The 12864-nt window shown below is 43.8% G+C and overlaps 1 protein-coding gene across 2 annotated transcripts in view; it reads right to left on the bottom strand.

Moving 5' to 3' along the window:
* The window catches only part of ZDHHC8 (zDHHC palmitoyltransferase 8), a 55262-nt gene that overhangs the window by 27570 nt on the left and 14828 nt on the right, over positions 1 to 12864 (bottom strand). The gene's annotated exons all lie outside the window — the stretch shown is intronic.

Raw genomic sequence — 12864 nt, 5'->3', positions numbered from 1 at the left:
CTCTTGTTTTATTTGCAAAGTGACATTTTGCTTCTCTGTGCACAAGCTGCATCCTGTTGCTGCGTATCTATTGCCCTTGCATATAGCCTGGGTATCTTTATGTCGCAGTGGGTCTTACTTTTAATTTTCACTGGCATAAAGCAGAATAGGATTCTTAAGTCATTGCTCTTCACACCATGTACAAACAGAAGCACACTCACCTTTCATCATACCAGCCCTAAGCAGCATGTTTTTAAYTCTGAATAACACCTGGAAGCAACACTACAAAACCTCTCCCCAGGGGGCAAGTCTGAGTCGGAAGGAGGTTTGGCTCTGCAGGTGTCAGCAGCATACARCACCACCATACTGAGAAGAAAGCGGATGGCATCTGCCACATGAACACTTCTCAGAAACCCTTGAAATGCTTGCTGCACATGTTATGTTATGCTTGCTCGCATAACTGAGAGAAGCACAAGGTAAAGGGTAAAGGAGGAAGAACAGGAGACTTCGGAAAGAGGCTGGAGAAATGCCTATTATGGGAAAACCGTCCTAGCTGCAGAGAAAAATGCTTTCCACCAGCAGCAGAGGGCAGGACCAAGGCAGAGCACAGCCAGTTTCCATATTAAACTTACAGGTGTCTTTACCCAATAAAGATCAGTGTTTATTCATTCTACCATTTACAGCCTCTGTGAAGCTTATCTATAAACCCTAGATCAAATTTGCTTCTCTGTTCTGCATAAAAGGTTTGTTGTTAGAGTTGCTGGAGGGAAAAATCCTATCAATCTCATAAATCTTGCAAATATGAATAAGGAAAAATACAGGACAAAGAAACTCTTTTAAAAAAGTGAAGCCTGTTCTGACTGAGTGGCCCCTCAGATTTTCACCTGCCTTGACAGCCARGGACTCCTCCGAGCTGCTGTACAGGCAGCTGCTTAACTGTAATGTCTTGCCACCACTAGCATAAATCATACATCAGCCCACATATTTCAGAACATATTTTGCCTGTATTATATCTACAGTTGATCCTGCTCGTTTGCCAGGTTGAAAGGTAGAAAGGTAGAAAGAAAGAAAGAAAGAAAGAAAGAAAGAAAGAAAGAAAGAAAGAAAGAAAGAAAGAAAGAAAGAAAAAAACTTTCCCAAATCTAATTCGCATGGTTTGTGCTACCGATGTGCTCTTTTGAGCAGCTGGGACCGGTGCTGCTGACCTTGAAACAGCACTGTCGAACACGCTCCTGCAGCCAGCGTGAGAAGGGCGCCGCGTTTGCCTGCTGCATTTCTCCGTGAGCCGGCAGTGCCACGCGATTCCCTTCCCTGCACGGCTCGGCCAGGAACGCTCAGCCGCGCGGGGTTGCACTACCCCAACCTTCCTTTTCTTGCGTGTGCTTCATTCAGGCTGAGCTGGAGTGAGCAAAAGGATGGACAAATCCTGCCCAGAGCAAAGGAACTGGGATGCCAGGAGCACACCAGACCTTCAGGCTGATCAGGGGCGAAGAAAAAACAGTCTTCTCACTTGAGCAAAGAAGCTTTTCTACCGCCCATGGTGGGGCAGGAGGAAGGGTGGGTTTCTCCCATGACCAGTCCTAAGCAGTTACAGAATAAATTCTACTTGGGAAAGGTTCCTCCCTCTAAATTACAGTAAAATGAAACTCAGCATGGGCATGGCTGATCGCATTTTATTGCGTGAAGAAACTACCTACATAGAGAAAGATTATGAAGTTACTCATTGCTCGTCAAGCACAGAGGAGAGATTTCCTTGGCATTAAGTCAAGTAAGTCAGCAAATCAAGGGACAGAAAACTCTTTCTTGCAGATAACTAGCTACTCAGAACAAGATTATAATAAGTGAGGTTGTCTCAGATGATTAATGTAGGCATTTTTCTAACATTCTCATTTGTAATTTACTTCATGATGTTCCAAACACACATCAAAATACTAGGAAAAATATAGCCATAAGCTAAATTAAACAGCTTATTAATTGGGAATATAGTGCATCTGAAAATACTTAAAGGAAGCTGAAATAAAGGGTAGAGCAAGTCATTATACATATTGGCCTGAAGGTCTGTTCACCACCCTGCTATTTTTCTTCCCAGAATTTTTACATATCATCAAACATTGCACAAACTCTGATGGGTCAAAAGGAGTTTCATACTAGAATGACCAACCAAAACAGATGTGGAGATCAAGTCCTGCCTCCTAACTGTAAAGAGGATCTGAAAAGGAAAACAAAAATACTGCCAGAATTCCTTAAACATGATGCTTTTTCTACATTCCTCTCCTCTAATGCACACACAATTTTAGGCAAAGTAACAGAAACTCTAATGCAGATCTGGCAGATATTTTTATCACTAACTCATCATGTCAAGCCAGAAGTCTGGCTTCTGACTCCATGCAKCCTTTACGCCTTGAGGAGAAAACTGCAGAGGCAGGCGAGCAGGACCCATAGCGAGCTTCTCTTTACTTTGCATATATCCTCTCTCCAGTAGAGTTTCTTCCAGCAGCAGTAATGCTCACGTATGGTGCAAACCTAGATGAATGGTTCAGATGCTTTTTCTAACAAAAGCTTTTATGAATCCAGATGAATAACGCATAGATTCAAACCTCTCTTTGGTTAGGGAAACCAAAATTTCAAGAGGGTTTCTAAGACCATACCACTACTGTGGTAGCACTATGTACTTGTAAGACATTTTACCCACATAAGCTATTATTCCTTGTGTCTTTATGTTAGTAAATCAACTGTCTCTTGCAAATATGAAAAATTGTACAACTTCTCCCTCCCAGACACTATGATCCCAAGTGAGTAATATACTCCCATTCATCCACATCACCCAGTACACCATGTATATACTTACCTAGGTTTTATGTTAACATTTGTATTTGCCATTACATCCCTTCAACCTTAAGCTACTGTTGCTGTGCCTTCATGGTACACTGATCCCCCGGGGATCATAACTGGTTACACACGAGACCCGCTATCAGCCACAAGCTGAGCAGAGGCATTTTTGATGCGCACTGACAYCCAGGAGTGAAAATGCCCAGTCCTGGCCCCTGCTCTTTCTATTAGAGCTTAGCTGCTGYCAGAGAAAGCTGCAGCCTTTGTGTGTGCAGAAGCACCTGCAGAACCACGGTCATCGCAGAGGCCGAAGGCAGCATCTTTGGACCATGCAAAAGTCAAGTGACGAGGGACAGCGCCAGATTTGTTACAACTTCCTTCTTGCATAAGCCGCTAGCTATGCCTCACCTGGYGTATTTAGAGCTCCAAATACCCTCTGTTCCCCAAGGCCGTTATTCCTCTTTGCACACTCAACACTTAAGTTCAAGTTAGCTGTGCTGGCATCTTTCTTGTGAAAATAAATGTATGATGGGTGTTCTACTCCAAGTTAATTTAGATCCTTCGGTAGAACCAGGAGACCTAAAGGATGATCCTGCTACTGCTGTGGGTTTCAGCTGTACCACAGAGAGTAACTACCCTGGGTGAGAACACTTCAACGGGTTCTGTTTACTGTAAAAATTAAGAGCCAGTACACAGCACCATGGCATACTAGAGATAATTACGGATCTCAAATTCTTCTGAATAAGCACACAATTACACAGGCAGCATTTTCCTCATAATTATACTTCTTTGACATAGACTGATTCTGCTCATAACTCACAGCAGAATAATTCAGGGTGACAGATTTAATCTCATTTAATCCTATTTGCTGTTGAAACCCTACTGCAATAAAATGAAAAATTAAAAAGATTAACAAATAGGATCACATAACTTGCTAGGTGTCAGCTAGACCTATGCATCATCACTACCTTCCTTTGCTAAATTAAACAACAAATAATCCTTTCTGCTTTTTTGCTTGATGCTTTGAAGCCAGATGTGTTTGTGCCTTATAATTACAGTTCACCTATAATTAAGTAATTGAATGGGACATTTTTCTCGAATCTTGCTCSAGATTAAGGGGTTGTTTTCTATTAAAACGTTACACATGCTCAGAGAGACAGTAGGTCACAGAGGATGGAGCCTGGGATTTCAAGAAGTGGTTTTAGCCTGGGCTCCGACCCTGGCTTGCAGAGTCACCRGCAGCCATCTGCCTCCCCTCCACTTCAGTTTTTCTTGCTGCAGATAAGCTATCAGCTACACACAGGCCGTCTTCCTCATGCACGGCAGAGAAGGGCTCSCTTTTAGTTCTGCAGCTCCCGAAGTGCGGGTGAGCCTGTGGCCTTGGCATTCGCSGCCCCGGAGCCCGACGCAGGGCACCTGGCGCCCTGTCCTCCAAACCGGGCAGCGCCTCTACTCACGGGCTGCTGTGTGAGGAGGTGCGTGAGATCTACCCGGTACGTTAGGAAAGCCGTTTGATTTACGCTTTGCCTACAGCACGGTAAGCAGGCACAGCCATGTGCACAGACTCTGTCTGGGTGCTGGGAGGTCAGAGATGGGTGCAGAATACCTTAGAGCAGCAAGCTACAACCCTCCTGTTTCTAACAAGCCAGAATTGGTGAAGCCTGCTTCTGTAGAGCACAGAGAAGATGTGGGAATCTCAGAAGCACAGAGAGGCACCCAAATTTGGGATACCTATCCACACATATCCAGAATATGCTGCGGATGGCCTATGTGACTGCTCRGCTGCACCTAGGATTTGATCTGAGGCTACCATGCATCCTTCCCCTCGGACTCAAACAGATGGTTGACAAGCAGAGAAACAAATAATATCTGCACAGATCACAGGGCATGGATTTATAACACAGCRAAGACAGCATCGTTTCATTCTAATCAACTTCTCCCACTATTAWGTTGATAAATCAGTAATATGAAATAGCTGTTTCAGTGTGTGTAAGTAGAAGCAGCTCAGCAAGACTGATTARATAAGAAGGGCCAACAAGCAAACATATTTTGACTAAGCATGGCACCAATTTCACTGAAAGCTTTGAAACTGTATCCTTAAGTCTCTGCTAGCCTGTCCTTCTTTGAAATCTCTCCAAGAGTTTCTAGCCAAAGCCTCACCATTAAGAGCATCTCCCAGCCCACACCACAGAAGGGAGGAGAGCAGAGCTCTCTTATCTTTTAGCAGTGGATATGTAAAACATTTCTCCTATATCTCCATCTGGGAGAGATTTTTTTTCCATTTATATGCTCTCTCCTACCCAGAAATGACAGAAGAGCACCTTTGTGGAATAGCAACAGAAAAAAAAATGATCGTTTTCCATTTTTGATCACTACTGAAGATAGCTTCAAGATTATTGTACATCTAAAAATATTTTCCAAGGTGCTAAGTCATCTGTAGCTTTAAAAAGGCATCACTGGGAAATGTGAGCAGAGAATGTATCTGTGTGTCATAACCAGCACRAAAGGCAGGTCTTGTGAAAGTAGCAGATGGTTCAGGATAGCCGTGTTCTTTGCTCAGCTCTGCCAGATCAGACTTTGATATATCAACTAATTTCTGCACCCTATCTTACTCATTGCCAAGATTGCAGATAATATATTGTTGCCATAGCACTACACCCGCACTGTGAGTACAGCAGTGGTACTGATGGAAGGTGACATCAAACTAAACTATAACAACTCAATGTTACATAAAAATGGGGGTAGYAGAAGAGGAGAAGTAGATACAAGAGAATTTACCACCAAAAGCAGAACCTGACAGAGCTGAGTGCCACATGGAGCAGCTCATGCTAGCAGTGAGTGGGAGCTACAAAAACATCCACCCTGAGTTGCCAGCTACAGTTATCCATCACAAGAGGCTAAAAAAAAAAAGGAGCATGAATTTCACAAACCCATTCCTAATGAAATACAGCTGAATACCAGAGACAGAGGTTCAAATCTATCTCCTGCTTAACTATGTTTAATTATTCAGAAGAAACGTGCTGGGTTGAAATTCACTCAAGTTTAACAAGAGCTGATGGGGTTTCAGTGAACTTTCCATTACACGCTGGACTCAGTCCAAAGGCTAGTGATTCACATCTGGCAAAGTACAGATCAGAGGAGCTAAATCAATTAAAAAGTCAACTTGAGAAATAGTGGACCTTGGTGGAAAGTCTTATCTGGGCTATACATCACCACCACCAAGTAAAATACATGCTGCCCTTTTCATGTAGCTGCTYGAAAGCTCTGGAGCATGTTCCCTTCCTCCCTCTTTAAACAGTCAATCTGAGAAAAGACACCATCACCATTTAAGTCGATGTAGGAGAAACAGGAAGTAACGAGAGTGTCAATATCCAGGCCTGAGCAAGGCTACCATAGGGATAACTGTACCTGTCATCATCCACAAGTTCAGAGGCTGTCCAGCCATCCCAGACCTAGCCCATGTGCACAGAGTGACTCTGCAACTGGTGGACAGGACGTACCTTTACAAGTTACACATACAGCAAGCAGACAGACCAGGATCACACTAGACTCAACACACGTGCCTTCCAGATGCCACAGAGAGCATCTCTGCAAGCCCAGAAACCTGGTAGATCACCCATAAAAGCAGCAAAGTCATAGGTTACTGCTGGGAACYGCATTCAGTTGCTCACAGCAGTAGGGCTTGGGCAGGTGTGGGCAGGGCTTGGGCACTAATACAGAGCAAAATGGCAAAACCCTTCTATACCCAAAGCTTTGAAATCTGCACCCCCTGCAGCGAATTAAGGACCTTCGTGAACCTGGCTAGCAGTTACTGAAGTATGTGAAAGCCTACGGCAGAGGTTTTGTTTTGACATACTTGTAAAGTACCGTGCTATAAACGTGTAGCGTTACTTAAAATGCCCAGCTTTTTATTTACACCCAAGATAGAAGGCACCTATTGCACATTGATTCTAGGCTATTTATAGGCTAGGTTTCAGAGGACACAATAACATTTTTAGATTAGGAGAAGAATAATGCTCATATTAAAGTGAGACAGTAGGATTTTGTGGCACTTGAAGCTCCTGAAAGTAGAATCACCCTTGCAGCAGTAAAGCCTCGGGTGTATCATGGAAAGGAGCCAATTGCTGGCACATGTGCAAATCAGAATGGACTGGGAATATGGGTTAGTTAGTGAGAACACAGATCCAGAGGCAAATCCCCTTGTAAGAAGCTCCTAGGTTTGCTTACTCAGCCCTAGAACTGCAAAACCTGGAATACCCAGCAAGCTGGACAAGACAGGGATGATTATAACCCAGCACTTCCCAAATACACACCAGGGAGGACCACGCTGAGTAGCCAGAACCAAACCCCATTTTTTCCAATGGTTAATGGAGAGGTGAGCGTAGCAGTGGTCTTTTGGTTGCAATAGAAGAGGACAGAGCAGGGTCACTACMGAATAAGGGCAGCAGGAGATACACTAGTTCTCCTCTCACATTCAATCAGTTTTAAACGCACTCGGTTAGAAAAAGAAGGAACTGCTGCCTAGTAACCTTCCTTTGCAGCTCTGTCTGCATATGGCTGGCCACTAGCATCTCTGCACTGCCGCAGCACAACRATTTCCAGCCCTTTCCAAAATTTGCATAGGGGAATTATCAAGCTGCAGAAACCTAGCTAAACAGGCAATTGGAGAATTACCTCCAGAAGATACAGTGCGAATCGGTAACTCATAACACAGCCGAGTGCTCACTGCATGTGGCTGCATTGCCCTCAGTCTGTGCCCCAATGTGCAGTATCTGTATTGCAAAAAGACAGAGAAGACAGTGTTTTCTATCTAACGTTCCCATATATCAAGCGCGGGAGTAAACACATAATAATAAAACAAAAGGCTCTTTTAGAATCCTGCCCTTAATTTCACTGTGAAACATCCTCCCAGAGAGGGATCATGGAAACCAGAGGTTGTCTGAGCTGGGAACATGACATTTCCACACCTTATTCTCATGCTGAAAAGGAACACTTGTACAGCTGGGGTAAAGGGGTACCAACATATAAAGATTTTAAGAGAAAAATCAAAATTACATTACCYGATACTTATAAAGGAAAACACAACAAGCTCTTCACATTTCARCCTAGGAAGTAAACTGGGCATTTGGGGAGAAGCATCCCCGACGGCTCAGCTGTCCGAGGCAGCTTGCCTCGGAACGGACGCTTCTCCCCGCTTGCACCTCAGACGYGAGCTCAGATGGGGAGAGCCAGGACTCCACCTGTTTCGGCGACACCTTGACTCCTAGGCTGGACCGGACCTCGCGAGCGTGGCCGAGGTGATTCCCTGGCTGTTGCAACCACGCACAACGGCTGTGCTGGGCGGTTCACGTGGCCACGCACCCTCGGGACCGAACCGGTTTTACACCCCGGCTCTTTTCCTGGGAGGACGGACAGCAGCAGCAGGGCAGCACCAAGGCCCTGCCAGCCCTGTTCTCAGCCTGCTGCCGCTGATGGGCTGGGACTGCTTCGGGGCAGAAGGACTTTGACACAGCTGTGCAATCCCCCTTCCTCCCAGCAGAAGGTAGCGGGAGACACAAGGCAGCAGCTCAAGCTACAAGATCATTCTGATAGCAAGAGGTGCAGGCGGCTCAAAACAAAATCAAGGGTTCGGTATGCAAAGTAGAACAAAACTCCATTGCTCAGCCTGGTGGGAATGTTACCAAATGCAACGCATTCCTGTATTTGTGTCCACCAAGCAAAGACGCAACCCAAACTTCATCTCGTTTTTGCTATCTCTACCCTCCCCCAGGAACACCAGTAYTTCCACTGCCCCTCCTAGGTTTGGGAGGGCCTTGCTCCACACATCGCTATGAGGAGCCAGCCTCCTCTTCCCTTCTCTGCAGCTACTCCTTGAACTTCCCAGAAAAATCACTAAAGAGCTCCCRGGCTCTCTCTTTCCTCTGGCCTCCTCCCATCACCCTGAGGCTGACAGCAGCACACGTCTTCCTGCAGCACGGGAATTAGGTGCTATCGTTGCTTCGGTTTGGGGCCACTGCAAAGCAGAGGTGCCAGCAGCCATCTCTGGGCACCTGCAGCCACCGGCAGATCTGCAGGGAATGTCCCAGGCGTGCGGGCAAAGATGACCCATGCAGGAGATCTGAGGTTGTTCCTGATACACTCTCCACATAGGAACCAAAAACAGCCACTAAGGTGAAAGTATAAGCAGTCACTTCCCAAACTATTCAGTAACTCTGCCCCTTGGCTTAGACGAAACATTCCCATTTTTAATGTCATGGAGAACTAAGTCCCAAGTTTCACAGCCTGCTTGTCACCAACTGACAACATCCMTGCTTGTTAGTGCTAGGATTAGGACAGGCTTCTGGAAGCAGCTTCTCCTGAAAGTAAAATCCTATTACAGCACTTATCAAAAACAAAAAATCCTTTTGGGGAGTAATAAAAACCTAAAACAATCCACAGTAACAGAGATTAATGGTCCTATTTTTTATTTCAATGATGAAACATAGCATCATCACCTGAAGCCTAAAAGCTTCTGTCAGCTAGTGCAAAATATAAAGGGAGTCTTCCAACATTTGTCTTGGAGCACATGGGAGAGGTAGTCAATGCACATTGATAGAAAACAAAATTACTTTCCTTAGAAAACACGCCAGGAGACACTATCATCTTAATTACAGAGACAGGGAAATGGGATCCAACCTGATACACAGATTTGCTCCTTTGCTAACTCAAGAAGGTGGTGATCTCAGCAGCAGCCAGATATGAGAACAGTGGCCATAGGAAGTGTCATTGCTTTATCTTGCATCATTTGTTCATTTTTCAAAGATAGGAAGTTATTGCAAACCAGAGAGACTAGCTTGCTCACACACTTCAGCAAATGCAGGTCGCTTTTTTATCATACTCCCTACTAATATCTCAATATTCACTAAAAGCCTGTGGGTTTGGGATTTGGAGGGTTTTGCATCTTATGATTAACTGTTGAGAAATTTCCAGGCCAAACTGGAAGCAAAAGGTTTGGATACAAATCCAGACTGTGGGATGTTTTGTCTGTGGAGCTCTACAACTGCTTCCAATCAATACTTAGTGCTGATACGTGTACTTTTTAAAAATCCACTTCTTCCTGACCTTTGCTGAAGTTCACCCATTTGTTTTTTTGCCCTTGACTTAAAGAGCAGGATCCATCATTGYGCTTTTCAGGAAAATATGAACATTTGCTTCTTTCCAAACAGCTGGAATGGAAATATTTTACTATTTGAATGAATCCCTTATCCTTTCTCATTTTCCTTCCTCCATATGCCACAAGCAAACCAGTTTTGGCTTATATTAAAAATACCCACCGCTCTGAGATAGCTTATTTTCCTTTACATTTCTCTTCAACAGACATTAGAGTCTACTATAAAGTCAGGTGTAAGCTTGCAGCTGCAGATTGCAGGGGAACAGCCACTGAGACATAAGCAAAGCTTGCAAGGGCTGTACTTCATCTTCTTTGATTTGGTTGGGAATCGGCATAGCCCAGTTATTAGAGCACTTTTCCAAGCTGTTTTATAAATTTATTATGTAGCACAAACAGCTCCAGTCTTCCTGCTCTCATATGTCACTGTCAAATTTTGGGGGTTTTGTTTTCCACTTTTTTTTTTATCTGACTACTGGAAAATCCAAGCATAGAGCTACAATTCATACTCTAAAGAAAATTTAGAAGGAAACTCAACTTCTCCTCAAAACACAGTACACTGTACTTGACTCCAAAGGGCAATAACATGGCAAAAATGAACGACATTCTGGGAAGTTAAGTCCCCAAAGTACCCTTTGCTGAATAAGAAAAGCAATTCATTTTTCAGAGACAAAAACCTGACCCCTCTTCATGTGTCAATTCCAGGATGCACATTTGAATCCTACAAAAAATATTTTTTCACTCACCTACTGGACTAAAAAAAGGTTTCTTTACATTTACCTGAGAATATGTAGTCTAGTAGTTACAGTAAGCGACCTGGTCAAGGGTTATTTTTTCCACCAATTTGCCTATGTATTCTGCCGCCGAGCAAATCCGTGTCTGTCCACATCTCATCTTCAAATTAACTACCTTCCAGTTAGGAGTGCCCACACTGGCACTGTAACTCTGTATTTACTCTCTAAAACATGAAAGAGGTGAGTCAAAGCCTCTCTTCTCCCTCCCCACTACTGTTTGAGGTGGTCCTCAGCCACTGGGATGTCTGGAGATCTGAGTGGGTCCCACCAGGCGTGAACAAAAGGTGACAATCTTTGCTGAATTAAGAGACTTGAACTCACATAACCATGATTTTAGTTTCTCAAGGATTTTTTCAGATGTGTTAGGGAAAAAAACCTTGAAAAAATGATATGGTTATGCTAAAGAGAGAGTGAACGCCACCAGCAAGATGGTCCAAGTATCTTCACTTTGAGTAGTAACAGCAGCAGAACACAGCCTGGAACAGGAAATTGTTTTAACTCTCCACAGTTTGTGTCTGCAAGACAAGGTGCATCCAGAGGACTGTCTGAGATACAGGAAAAGCAAGTGGTCTATCCAGGGCATCTGCTCATGCCAGCGCTGCTCTGACACCCGCCGCCAGAGCTGGGCTCCTTCCCGCGGGCCGGGCAGGAGAGGGGAGAGCAGGCAGCGAGCGGCAGACCCGCTCTCCGCCAGGCTGTTGTTTCCTTCATGTTTGGCTCGGCTGCAAACACTCACCTCCACAAGCTCGTGGGCGATGAGTTGTTCAAATTGCAAGTTTAGGAACTGACAGCTGTGTCAAGTTAAGTTGCAAACTGATAAAGATGTGAAGAATTTGCTTCGTAAGCTCTATTAAAAAGGACTTGGTTTGTTCAGGCATTTTTTAAAATGAGTGAAATTGTTGGCTGACAAACCAACAAAACTTTTTTTTTCTCCCCCATTAGGGAAATCTATAGTATCTATTTGCTTTTTTATTGAAAATTACTTCCAGTGCCTTGCTTTGTATGCAAACAATAGCAGCATCTGAGTTGAAACTTAGCCTTACTGCAGAGTAATTCCACAGAAGTCAGCAAAGGTGAATGGATGAGATAAGAAACTGGATCCTCTGGACCAAAGATGATTTTCATGAAAAACAGATGCATTCATTTGCTTTTTATTTCTCTGGCAACTTCTGAATTTTGGAAGCTTCTGGATTTTTTAGTAGGCACAAAATCATTTTTTAAGTAAATAAAAAGGCATGTTTATGTTTTCCTGTATATTCAACTGTTCAGCACAGTAATAATGTGTTACTCTACCTTCCCCTCAGTTTTCAGCTTCTGAACCATCACATTTTAGCCAATCAATTATCACAGTCAAATTATTTCCACTGCTCTAAGAACTTCCTTGTACAGCCTGGCTCACAAGCRGAGGCTAGACTGTGAGACTCACCTTGAAATGTTTTTCTTCTCAAGCATCCCCTTTCTCCAGAGAGCAAACAGAACCTCACAGGTGAATGCTGCCAGCCAATATTGGATAATTAACTGCAGTCTGGTGGAAAAATTGCATTAGCACAGCCAAAACTAACATTAATCTAATAGATCAGTGCAAATCTGCATTGCAAATGTAGAAATGTATCAAGTCAGTTCACTTAAGTATTTTAAGTTTAATAAGTGAAGTGAATCTTCTAGGAAGTTGCTCAGCACCTTCTGCTCTGGGGAAGACTCTGTCTAATCTACCACAATTGTCACCAAGTCCCTAGACGTTTTCTCCCTCAAAGAACAAAAGTAGTGATGCCTGGAGTGTTTGCAACCTGCTGAGATGCTCAGAAACACATTATTTTCACTAATGTAATCATTTAGCACTACCTCGCCTACTGCTATTACAGCTCAGAGAAGTAGGTAGTGCTACTGAAGATATTCCCTCAACTTCTGGATACTCCCAGCTACTCTTTGCCTTAATGTTCCCATGTCTTTTGACCTCTGGCCCTTCAAAGCCTTCATGCCAGCAGCTGCAACACCATTCATGAGCTCCAGGTCTCTTCTGTATTTATATTTAAGGCAAACCACAACTCTTAAAATTTAGGGACTGAAATTCAATTATAACATAAAATTGACTAACAGACCACCACCTCAAAAAAA

Source organism: Rhea americana, unplaced genomic scaffold (genome assembly GCF_003343005.1).
Source record: "Rhea americana isolate MKP2758 unplaced genomic scaffold, rheAme1 scaffold_268, whole genome shotgun sequence".
Classification (NCBI taxonomy): domain Eukaryota; kingdom Metazoa; phylum Chordata; class Aves; order Rheiformes; family Rheidae; genus Rhea; species Rhea americana.
The sequence above is the reverse complement of the archived record's forward strand: the minus strand, read 5'-3'. Positions and strand labels throughout refer to the sequence as shown.